Source organism: Nerophis lumbriciformis, linkage group LG23 (assembly GCF_033978685.3).
Source record: "Nerophis lumbriciformis linkage group LG23, RoL_Nlum_v2.1, whole genome shotgun sequence".
Classification (NCBI taxonomy): domain Eukaryota; kingdom Metazoa; phylum Chordata; class Actinopteri; order Syngnathiformes; family Syngnathidae; genus Nerophis; species Nerophis lumbriciformis.
The window spans coordinates 29,878,193-29,889,582 of NC_084570.2; the positions used below are offsets into that span (position 1 = coordinate 29,878,193).

General features: G+C 39.3%; 1 pseudogene; it reads left to right on the top strand.

Annotated features, from left to right (window-relative positions):
- Positions 1-2,075: 2,075 nt before the first annotated feature.
- LOC133622633 (ammonium transporter Rh type B pseudogene) lies at positions 2,076-3,470 on the top strand (annotated as a pseudogene).
- Positions 3,471-11,390: the final 7,920 nt, after the last annotated feature.

Here is an 11,390-nt window from a genome sequence, read left to right on the forward strand (position 1 = left end):
CGGTTTTAGCCTTACTTCACTGGCTGCCTGTGTCTTTTAGAGTTCATTTTAAAATGATTGTATTTGTTTTTAAATCCTTACCCATTTTTACTCACTGGCTTTTAACCCAGCATGAGACTTTGAACTGTTTAAACCACATGTGTCCAAACTCAAGGCCCGGGGGCCAGATGTAGCCCGTCACGTCATTTTATTTGGCCCTCAAAAGCCTGGAAATAACATGTATCAATAATGTACTGTCACTTTTCTTACTAAATGTATTATTTCCTTCTATTTTGGGAGAAAAAAAATATATGAACTCCATGTAATCGCAAATGATGTTAACTTAAATATTGTCTAATTATGCAAAAATATACTATCAAACATTCAAACCATTTTTTTAATAGAAATAAATACTAATAATAATAATTTCAAAGCAAATCATCCATCAAATTGTGCAATGTAAAAGTAGCAGTAGATTTCATGGTCAAATTGTGAAATTTACTGTGGTTTTTACAGCATTTTTCTCTAAATGAAAGAAACATGACTTTTTTTTTACTGTAATAAACTGTGGTGCCGTTTTGGCATTTACAGTAATACACCGAAAAATCTACAGTTGTTGATTTGCGGTAAAAATAAAACAAAAAACAAACTGGCAGCAAATGTGCCAAAATTGTATATGTTTTTATTTACGGTAAAAAAAAACTAATGTACATTTTACAGTAACATTCTGGCAACTGAGCTGCCTTTTTTAAACCATAAAAACAGCAGTACTGTTTTTCCATGTACAGTAATATACACTACATTTTGAGGTGAAATTATTGCAATTTACCATATTTTTTTTACATTTTAGTTTCTAAAAAAATCTACTAATATAATGCATGAAAAAAAATTGTGTAATAATAGTATTCATCGTTAGAAACGGCCCTCTGGGGCCAAACATAACATAACAGTGAAAACGACTTTGACACCTCTGGTTTAAACTGTTTTTAACTTTTTAACTGCCTTTTATCTAACAAATTGCTCTTAAGATAATTTGTATCTGCTCTTTTTATGTGCATATTTTACCTCTGTTTTAAATTATATATTTGAGTCTGTCCTTTGCCTGTAGTTCTTTTTTGTGTGTTTACTTGTTTGTGGTGTACAGCCCTCTGTGGTTGTTTTTAAAGGGCTTTATAAATAAGGTTGGTATCCTATTTATAATTTCATTATTACTATTTTTAATGAATCATTTATTTACAGTCTAATAAAAGAAAAAGGACACCAGTTTCACAATACTTAGCGGCCCTCTGGGGCCAAACATAACTGCGATGTGGCCCTCAGTGAAAACGACTATGACTGGTTTAAACTGTTTTTAACTTTTTAACTGCCTTTTATCCAACAAATTGCTCTTAAGATAATTTGTATGTGCTCTTTTTATGTACATATATATGTATTTTACCTCTGTTTTAAACAATATATTTTAGTCTCTCCTTTGCCTGCAGTTCTTTTTTGTGTGTTTACTTGTTTGTGGTGTACAGCCCTTTGTTTTTCAACTGTGGTTGTTTTTAAAGGGCCTTATAAATAAAGTTGGTATGGTATGTTATTATTGTTATTATTAATGTTGATATGATTTTTTCCCCCCATTTTTTTAGTTTTGAATTGTGCTTTGTACATTTCTATCCTAAGTATTGTGAAACTGGGATTGCGTTGGTGTCTATTTTCTTTTATTAGACTGTAAACAAAATAAATTATTTATTAAAAAATAGTAATAATGTAATTATAAATAGGATTTGAGCCATTTCATTTGAAGCCTAATTACACCCAAATAAGCCAACTTCACTTCGACAAATGCTGTATGATATATATATATATATATATATATATATATATATAAATATAGTATTTTATCTTCTACTGTTTTATCTGTTCAAAATGTGAGCCTGTGAAGTGTAGGACAGAAGTGTCCTTGAGGACTAAAGTGCAGCCGTCAGGGTTGATGCCTCGTTAAATAATCTGTCACCTGCGTGCTCTTTAATCATTATTAGCCGCTCTTATCAGATAAAAGGGGAGTATAAATGCGGGGATCAGTGCAACTGTTGGAGAACCAGCTCGCGACCATGAACGCTGCGACAAGTTTACGAGTGCGTCTGCCGGCGCTGGTGCTGGTGCTGCAGGCAATCATCCTGGCTCTTTACGCCATCTTTGTCACCTACGATGATAGCACCGACGCCCGGCTGCAAAACAACCAGACCGACCCCATGGACAACGCCCTGTACCGCGACTATCCCTACTTTGCCGATGTTCAGGTGATGATCTTCGTGGGGTTCGGCTGCCTGCTGGCCTTCTGCCGATTCTACGGCTTCAGCGGGATGGTCTTCAACTTTCTCACGGCCACCTTCGCCATCCAGTGGGCCATCGTCATACAAGGGTTCTTCCAGTTCTACCACCACGGACAGATTCACCTGGGCGTCCTCAACCTGCTGTACGCGGAATTTGCCTGCGCCGTGGTGCTCATCTCCTTCGGGGCCGTGCTCGGGAAGACCAGTCCGGTGCAGCTCCTGGTGATGGCCTTGCTGGAGATCCCCGTGTTTTCGGCGGTGGAGTGGGCCGTGTTGAAGTACATCCGGATCAACGACGCAGGCGGCAGCATTCTGATTCACCTGTTTGCCTGCTACTTCGGTCTGGGGGTGACGTTCGTGCTGTACCGGCCGGCCTTGAGGGACGGACACGCCAAAGAAGTCACCAGTTACCATTCCGACATCCTCTCAGTGTTGGGGACCTTGTTCCTGTGGGTGTTCTGGCCCTCGTTCAACTCCGCCCTCACCCTTAAAGGCGACGACCAACACAGAGCCATCCTGCACACCTTTATCGGTCTGAGTTCGTCCACTTTGACTGCTTTCGCTCTCTCCGCCGTCTTTAATAAGCGAGGCAAGCTCACAATGGCCGACATCCAGAACGTGACGCTGGCAGGTGGCGTGACAGTCGGGGCGTCAGTGGACATGATGATTTCTCCGTCGGCCGCCTACGCTTTGGGGATTATGGGCTGCACGGCTTGTTTCCTGGGATACAAGTACCTCAGCCCCTTTCTGGCACGCCACATGAAGATCCAAGACCAGTGCGGCATTCACAATCTGCACGGACTCACCGGCCTCATTTCCTCCACGGCGGGGATCTGCGCCATCCTGATGGCCACGGAGGAGAGGTACGGTCCCAGCATGTACCAGATCTTCTCCCACCGGGCTCCACCGGAGGGAGATCCAAAGCTCCTGGAGTTGCAGCAGCTGATTCCTGGACTGAAGCCTGGATTGGGGCGCACGGCGCAGGAGCAGGCTCTGTTCCAGGTGGCGGCCATCTTCAGCACCATTGCAGCTTCTACTGTCGGTGGGCTGCTGACCGGTCTGGTCTTGAAGCTACCATGCTTGGCTTCTCCAGCGGACGAGGACTGTTTTGATGATGAAGTCTTCTTTGATTTGCCTTCAGACGTTAGTCAGGTTAAAATGATAAAGCCATGAAGAACCTGTGATCACGAGAGAGCATGAATCGCGATCCTCCACGCCTAAAGGGGGGGGAAAAGTTTACATATTGTAAATGCAAATCATTCCACTTGTAAATGTTGACAATTCTCATATCTGTACATTACATTGTTGTATTTAATAAACTTGGTTTGGAAAAAATATACAGCCAGTCTCTTTTTTTTTTAGTGGGGGCCACAAAAAATTTCAATATTGGCTTTATTTTAACAAAACATCTTAGGGTACATTAAACATATGTTTATTATTGCAATTTAGTCCTTAAATAAAATAGTGAACATACTAGATAATAGGGGTGTGGGAAAAAATCGATCCGAATTCGAATCGCGATTTTCACGTTGTGCAATTCAGAATCGATTCTCATTTTTAAAAAATCGATGTACTTTTTTTATTTTATTTTTTTTATTTTTTATTTTTTATTTTTTTTATTTTTATTTTTTAAATTAATCAATCCAACAAAACAATACACAGCAATACCATCCATCCATCCATCCATTTTCTACCGCTTATTCCCTTCGGGGTCACGGGGGGTGCTGGAGCCTATCTCAGCTACAATCGGGCGGAAGGCAAGTCGCCACCTCATCGCAGGGCCAACACAGATAGACAGACAACATTCACACTCACATTCACACACTAGGGCCAATTTTAGTGTTGCCAATCAACATATCCCCAGGTGCATGTCTTTGGAAGTAGGAGGAAGCCGGAGTACCCGGAGGGAACCCACGCAGTCACGGGGAGGACATGCAAACTCCACACAGAAAGATCCCGAGCCCGGGATTGAACCCAGGACTTCGGTAACACACATACTAAAATTGGTACGATACACAGCAATACCATAACAATGCAATCCAATTCCAAAACCAGCAACACTCAGAACTGCAATAAACAGAGCAATTGAGAGGTGACACAAACACGACACAGAACAAACTAAAAGTAGTGAAACAAAAATGAATATTATCAACAACAGTATCAATATTAGTTACAATTTCAACATAGCAGTGATTAAAAATCCCTCATTGACATTATCTTTAGACATTTATAAAAAATAATAAAAAGAACAATAGTGTCACAGTGGCTTACACTTGCATCGCATCTCATAAGCTTGACAACACACTGTGTCCAATATATTCAGAAAGATAAAATAAGTCATATTTTTGGTTCATTTAATATTTAAAACAAATTTACATTATTGCAATCAGTTGATAAAACACTGTCCTTTACAATTATAAAAGCTTTTTACAATCGGGAAAAATATCGTTTTTGAATTGAGAATCGTGTTGAATTGAAAAAAAAAAATCGATTTTGAATCGAATCGTGACCCCAAGAATCGATATTGATCGAATCGTGGGACACCCAACGATTCACAGCCCTACTAGACAACTTGTCTTTTAGTAGTAAGTAAACAAACAAAGGCTCCTAATTAGTCTGCTGACGTATGCAGTAACATATTGTGTCATTTATATTCTATTATTTTGTCAACATTATGAGGGACAAACTGTAAAAAAATATTATTAATTCACTTGTTCATTTACTGTTAATATCTGCTTACTTTATCTTTTAACATGTTCTATCTACACTTCTGTTAAAATGTAATAATCACTTATTCTTCTGTTGTTTGATACTTTACATTAGTTCTGGATGATACTACACATTTAGGTATCGATCCGATACCAAGTAGTTACAGGATCATACATTGGTCATATTCAAAGTCATCATGTGTCCAGGGACGTATTTCCTGACTTTATAAACATAATATGAATTTTTTTTTTTTAAAGAAAAAAGATTTTGTGACGATAAAAAAATAGCGATGTAATCATAGTAGTATCGACTAGGTACGCTCTTGTACTTCGTATCATTAAAGTGGATTTCAGGTGTAGATCCACCCATGGCATTTATTTATATTTGTGAGCTACGGTGTGTAGTGAAGCATGTTTAGCTAATTCCTCGTCCTGCAGTGATAATATTACTTGGAGGCCAGGATTAGTGATTTAGAAGTAGCTAAAACACTGCCGGCTGCGGATGGACATTAGCTGCTAGCTAGCTAGCCATGTCTTAAAGCACCTCTTCCTGAGGGTGTTTCAGTGTTATAACTTCACCTTTATCTTTACTTTTCAAGCCAAAATGCGTCCATTCTCCCTTTTCTGTCTACACACTGTGTCTGCTTGTAAGTACTCCGTGACAGTGTGCTGCCGAACATGCTCCTCTGCTCGTAAAACCAGCAATGTCATGATGTGACAACACGCCATCATGGGGAACCGGTACTTTTCAAACAGAGTATAGTACCACTTTTGATTCATTAGTACCACGATACTATACTAGTACCGGTATACAGTAGAACCTAATGCATAGTTTGCAATTTTGCACGTGTCTAATATTACAAACAGTCTATTTTTCGTCTTAAAGGGCACCTATTATTACAGTAGGAAGGAGATTCATATGGCCCCATTCCTCACAGTTTATCTGACGTAACAAATTGGGGAATCTACTTGAGCCGCCACATGCCAGTCGAGTGTTGAATGTCATGGGCCGCAGCAGCGCTCAGTTGTACTACACTTTTACACCATGTGTGGCAGTAGTGACAACATCAAATAAACAGAAGAAGTCTGGAGCTAAAGTCCCAGAGAAGTTTCTTAAGCGCAAAAATTATGACTTAAGTGGCGAAGCTGTATTTTCATTTGGACTTAAATTTTTTCATCATAGGTGCCCTTCCAAATAGTCGTCTATTCTGAGTTTGCACATTTAGAAATGTAAATGGGGGTTGAATAATTTCGAGTATAACTGAATTTCATCACATTATGCTACAGTATATGCAGCTGCTCAGCTTGCGTAATGAAATATATGCGTAATTTACTACGCAGTGTATGATATATATATATATATATATATATATATATATATATATATATATATATATATATATATATATATATATATATATATATATATATATATATATATATATATATATATATATATATGTACACAAGCAGTGTTCGTATTAATGGCGTTATATAATAACTTTACTAGTAACAACAGTGACATGCAGTCACTAGAGGCAGGTGAGGCAGGGCCTCACCTTTTTCTATAAAATAAGTCCATGAGCCGCTGTTGTGCTGGATTAATGCACCCCCTGACGAGAGTGTTATATCAACTAAAGCCCTCACTTAAACTTTCCACGTGCAAGATTGAACCTATTTAAAAAAGTGTAACCGAGGGTTTATAAATGTCGCCTATACTGTATGAAACTACAAAATAACAAACACGGAGGCTCCAGTTTACACGAGGACCACTTTATTTACCTTCTTTCAAAAACTTCCGCTCCACTCCAGCGTGTCATCACTTCCGCTCTTAGCGCCTTCAAAATAAGAGCTCAAGGCATATACTGTATAACAGCGCATAACAGGAACTTAACATCACAAAGAGGAAAGCCCATAAAAATAGGTTACAAAAGTTATTTAACAAGAAGCCAAAAAGTGCAAAAACAATAATGTTCGTGTTGGAGGAGTTGTGAATTAGGTACACCTGCAGTCTGCAGGTGTACCTAATGTTGTGGCCCTGCAGTCATTCACAACTCCTCCAACACGAACATTATTGTTTTTGCACTTTTTGGCTTCTTATGAAATAACTTTTTTAAATAGATTCAATCTTGCACGTGGAAAGTTTAAGTGTGGGCTTTAGTTGATATAACACTCCCGTCAGGGGTTGCCGTGCATTCTACGGCGGGGGTGCAGGAGGCGAGCCTCAGCCAGTGCGTCTTTTGCAGCCGTTTTATGATCGCTCAGCACAAGAAATACTTTACACACATACAGTTGTTGACAAAATACACTGTACATTATATACCTCAGCTAACTAAACTATGGAAATGTATAATATAATTCATATAGCAATACGGTCTCACTGCACAGCAGGCCAGCAGTTACCCGAGTCCGCAATCCATGGTGAGGCACAATTGAGTGACGTGCCTCAACTGGCTGCTGTTCACGGCACCGTCTCTTCTCAGTATTTGAACGGCAAATGTGAAAATTCAGCGATTTTAAATAAAAATAATCTAAAACGGGTGAAGTTAAATGGAAAATAACTTTATAGTATAATCACTGGATACATATAACAATTTAAAAAAAAAAAAAATTCTTTTTACATTTTTTTTCTTTCCATGATGGCAGGTGAGGCCCCGCCTCACCTGCCTCTAGTGACTGCACGTCACTGTATGTTTGTAAATCTGACTGTGATGAAGTCAGTGCCTCACCAGCCATGAACCTCACCGCACGTCACTGAGTAACAAGTAATCAAAATAATTACTTTTAGGTCCGATACAATGCCGTTAGCGATAGCGTGATGTAATGTGGCACGCTACTTCTGATGTGGTTTCATGTCAACAAGACAGCGTCATAAGTGCAGCAAGTTCAAAGCAGGAAGTATCTTTTTACTGGTGAAAGCAACAAGCAGTATCGCACTAAAATTAACTCGATATCAAACAGGAAGAAGCAACATCGCACTGTGACACAGCAGACAACAACACACGCACACGTACACGATGGGAGTAATGAACAACAAATCAATGATTGGAGTGACAAACTTGCCATCCAAACAATACACTGTTTGTTGACAAGAAGACATGACAGCCATGGAAGCACATTCGATCTCTTTATTAAGCAGAGGTGACACAATCCAGTGTAAAGATTCAAAAGATCTGGCGTCATAGTGCGCTGCTAACTGCTAAAGCTAACGAACACAGCTCCGTTGAAACCTTTGATGATGTCACACGTCACATGGCAACAGGCCCCGCCTTTTAAAACCACACTGTACTCTTGTATTAAACATCTCTCAAATGCATATGACAGGTATTTAAAGGTTGTTGTTTTTTAAAGTAACATATGTATTACTTTCCCAAGTAATTAACTACATTTTATTAAAAAGTAATTTCGTTAGTAATTCAGTTACTTTCTGGTGAAGTACCGAGTAATTACAATTCATGACTTTTTAAAAGTAATCTTCAGAAGATTGCACACAAGTTATCTAAATAGCAGTTTTTCCTTCAGTGGCTTGTTTCTTTTTCTTTTTTTTTCTTGTTGTAAAAAGTGGCCGCTTATCATCTGCTCCTGTAAGTGACTATAACTGTGTGAGAGTATGAGATATAGGCCTCATGACTCCAACCTAGTCATTACGGTTATCTAATGTAATGTAAATAATCAAATGTATATACTTTTTCTTATGCTTTCTGAACTCACTATGTTCACTGCTCTCTGTACATATCCTACCAAGTCAGACCTACACTGTTTCAATGTCCGTTTCTCTGATGATGCAATTGTTGATGACTGAAGGCGCTGATATCAACAAAACCTAACCCCCTCCACCCCCCAACCTCCACCCCCCTCCACATCCCACCCCCCAGATTGTAAATAATGTACGTAAATAATTCAATGTATATACTCTGATGATTAACTTGTGTGATGACTGTATTATGCTCAGGCCCGGCCCTAACCAATCTGGCGCCCTAGGCAAGATTTTAGGTGGCGCCCCCCCACATCGGCAGTGAAGTGTATATACTCACAAGAACCCGAATAGCTTTGTCTTTGACCTTTTTTTTTTTACTTACATCTATACCTAATATATAAAGGGGTGGAAAAGTGACTATTACCTGCAGGGCAAACATTAGCTAACCAGAAGGCAATAACAATGTAAACAAAAAACACCTGCTTAAAAGATCTAATACAAATGTCCCAAAAGGAATGTAAGGGGGGAGTACTGTAATTACCTAACGTTACATTATTATTTTCCATAACAATTTAGCCCCCTCCACAATATTAACCCGACGTTAAAACAGAACTAGCTATTTATTGATTAGCAATTGCCGAATCATGTAACATTAGCTTAATGCTAAAAAGCCAGGTTACTATCACATTCTGTAACAGACAAATAATTTCATGTAGGCTAACATTACCTACCTGCTACCTCTGTCTTTTCTCGTTTCTCCTCCTCTTCTTTTCTCTTTTTTCTTCCCTGGGCACCTGACAGTTTTGGCCGTTTTGACATCTTGTGTTGATTTTTTGATGTGGTGACGTCCAAAAAGAGTCATGATACGGGAAGGGAGGGGGCGCACCGTGCGGGGGGAGGGGGCGTAATGTTGTAACAAATAATATTTCTATTAAATAGGCTTTACTTTGCATTTTAATTAACGTGGGATTATTTTTTGTATTTAGAAATAATAGTACCAACTTTTTTTTTCTTTTTTTTTTTCTCCAACATTTGTGGCACCGGCGTGGCGCCCCCTGATGGACGGCGCCCTTAGCATTTGCCTATACGGCCTATGTCACGGGCCGGCCCTGATTATGCTGATAGTATATATTTGTACCATGAATTGATTAACGTGGACCCTGACTTAAACAAGTTGAAAAACTTATTCGGGTGTTACCATTTAGTGGTCAATTGTACGGAATTTGCACTGTACTGTGCAATCTACTAATAAAAGTTTCAATCAATCAATCTCAGCTATGGAAACAGAACCCAAAAACCACAATCCAAAAGTTTAAAAGTTACAAGACATACTGCAGCAAGTTTTTTTAAATTGAACTACAAATACCAAAACCAGTGAAGTTGGCACGTTGTGTAAATGGTAAATAAAACAGATTACAATGATTTGCTAATCCTTTTCAACTTATTTTCAATTGAATAGACTGCAAAGACAATATACTTAACTTTCAAACTGGAAAACTGTGTTATTTTTTTGCAAATATTAGCTCATTTGGAATTTGATGCCTGCAACTTGTTTCAAAAAAGCTGGCACAAGTGGCAAAAAAGACTGAGAAAGTTGAGGAATGCTCATCAAACACTTATTTGGAACATCCCACAGGTGAACAGGCTAATTGGGAACAGGTGGTTGCCATGATTGGGTATAAAAGCAGCTTCAATGAAATGCTCAGTCATTCACAAACAAGGATGGGGCGAGGGTCACCATTTTGTGAACAAATGCGTGAGCAAATTGTCCAACAGTTTAAGAACAACATTTCTCAATGAGCTGTTGCAAGGAACTTAGAAATGTCACCATATACGGTCCGTAATATCATCAAAAGTTTCAGAGAATCTGGAGAAATCTCTGCACGTAACGTTGAATGCCTGTGACCTTCGATCCCTCAGGCGACATTAGTGTGTAAAGGATATCACCACATGGGCTCAGGAACACTTCAGAAAACCACTGTCAGTATCTACAGTTGGTCGCTACATCTGTAAGTGCAAGTTAAAACTCTACTATACAAAGCGAAAGCCATTTATCAACAACACCCAGAAACGGCGCCTGCTTCGTTGGGCCTGAGCTCATCTAAAATGGACTTTGCAATGTGTAAAAGTGCTCTGTGGTCTGACGAGTCCACATTTCAAATTGTTTTTGGAAACTGTGGACGTCTTGTCCTCCAGACCAAAGAGGAAAAGAACCATCCAGATTGTTCTAGGCTCAAAGTTGAAAAGACAGCATCTGTGATGGTATGGGGGTGTGTTATAGCCCAAGGAATGGGTAACTTACACATCTGTGAAGGCACCATTAATGCTGAAAGGTACATACAGGTTTTGTAGCAACATATGTTGCCATCCAAGCAACGTTATCATGGACGCCCCTGCTTATTTCAGCAAGACAATGCCAAGCCAAATTCTGCACGTGTTGCAACAGTGTGACTTCGTAGTAAAAGAGTGCGGGTACTAGACTGGCCTGCCTGTAGTCCAGACCTGTCTCCCATTGAAAATGTGTGGCGCATTATAAAGTGTAAAATACCACAACGGAGACCCCGGACTGTTGAACAACTTAAGCTGTACATCAAACAAGAATGGGAAGGAATTCCACCTGAAAAGCTTCAAAAATTGGTCTCCTCAGTTCCCAAACGTTTACTGAGTGTTGTTAAAAGGAAAGGCCAT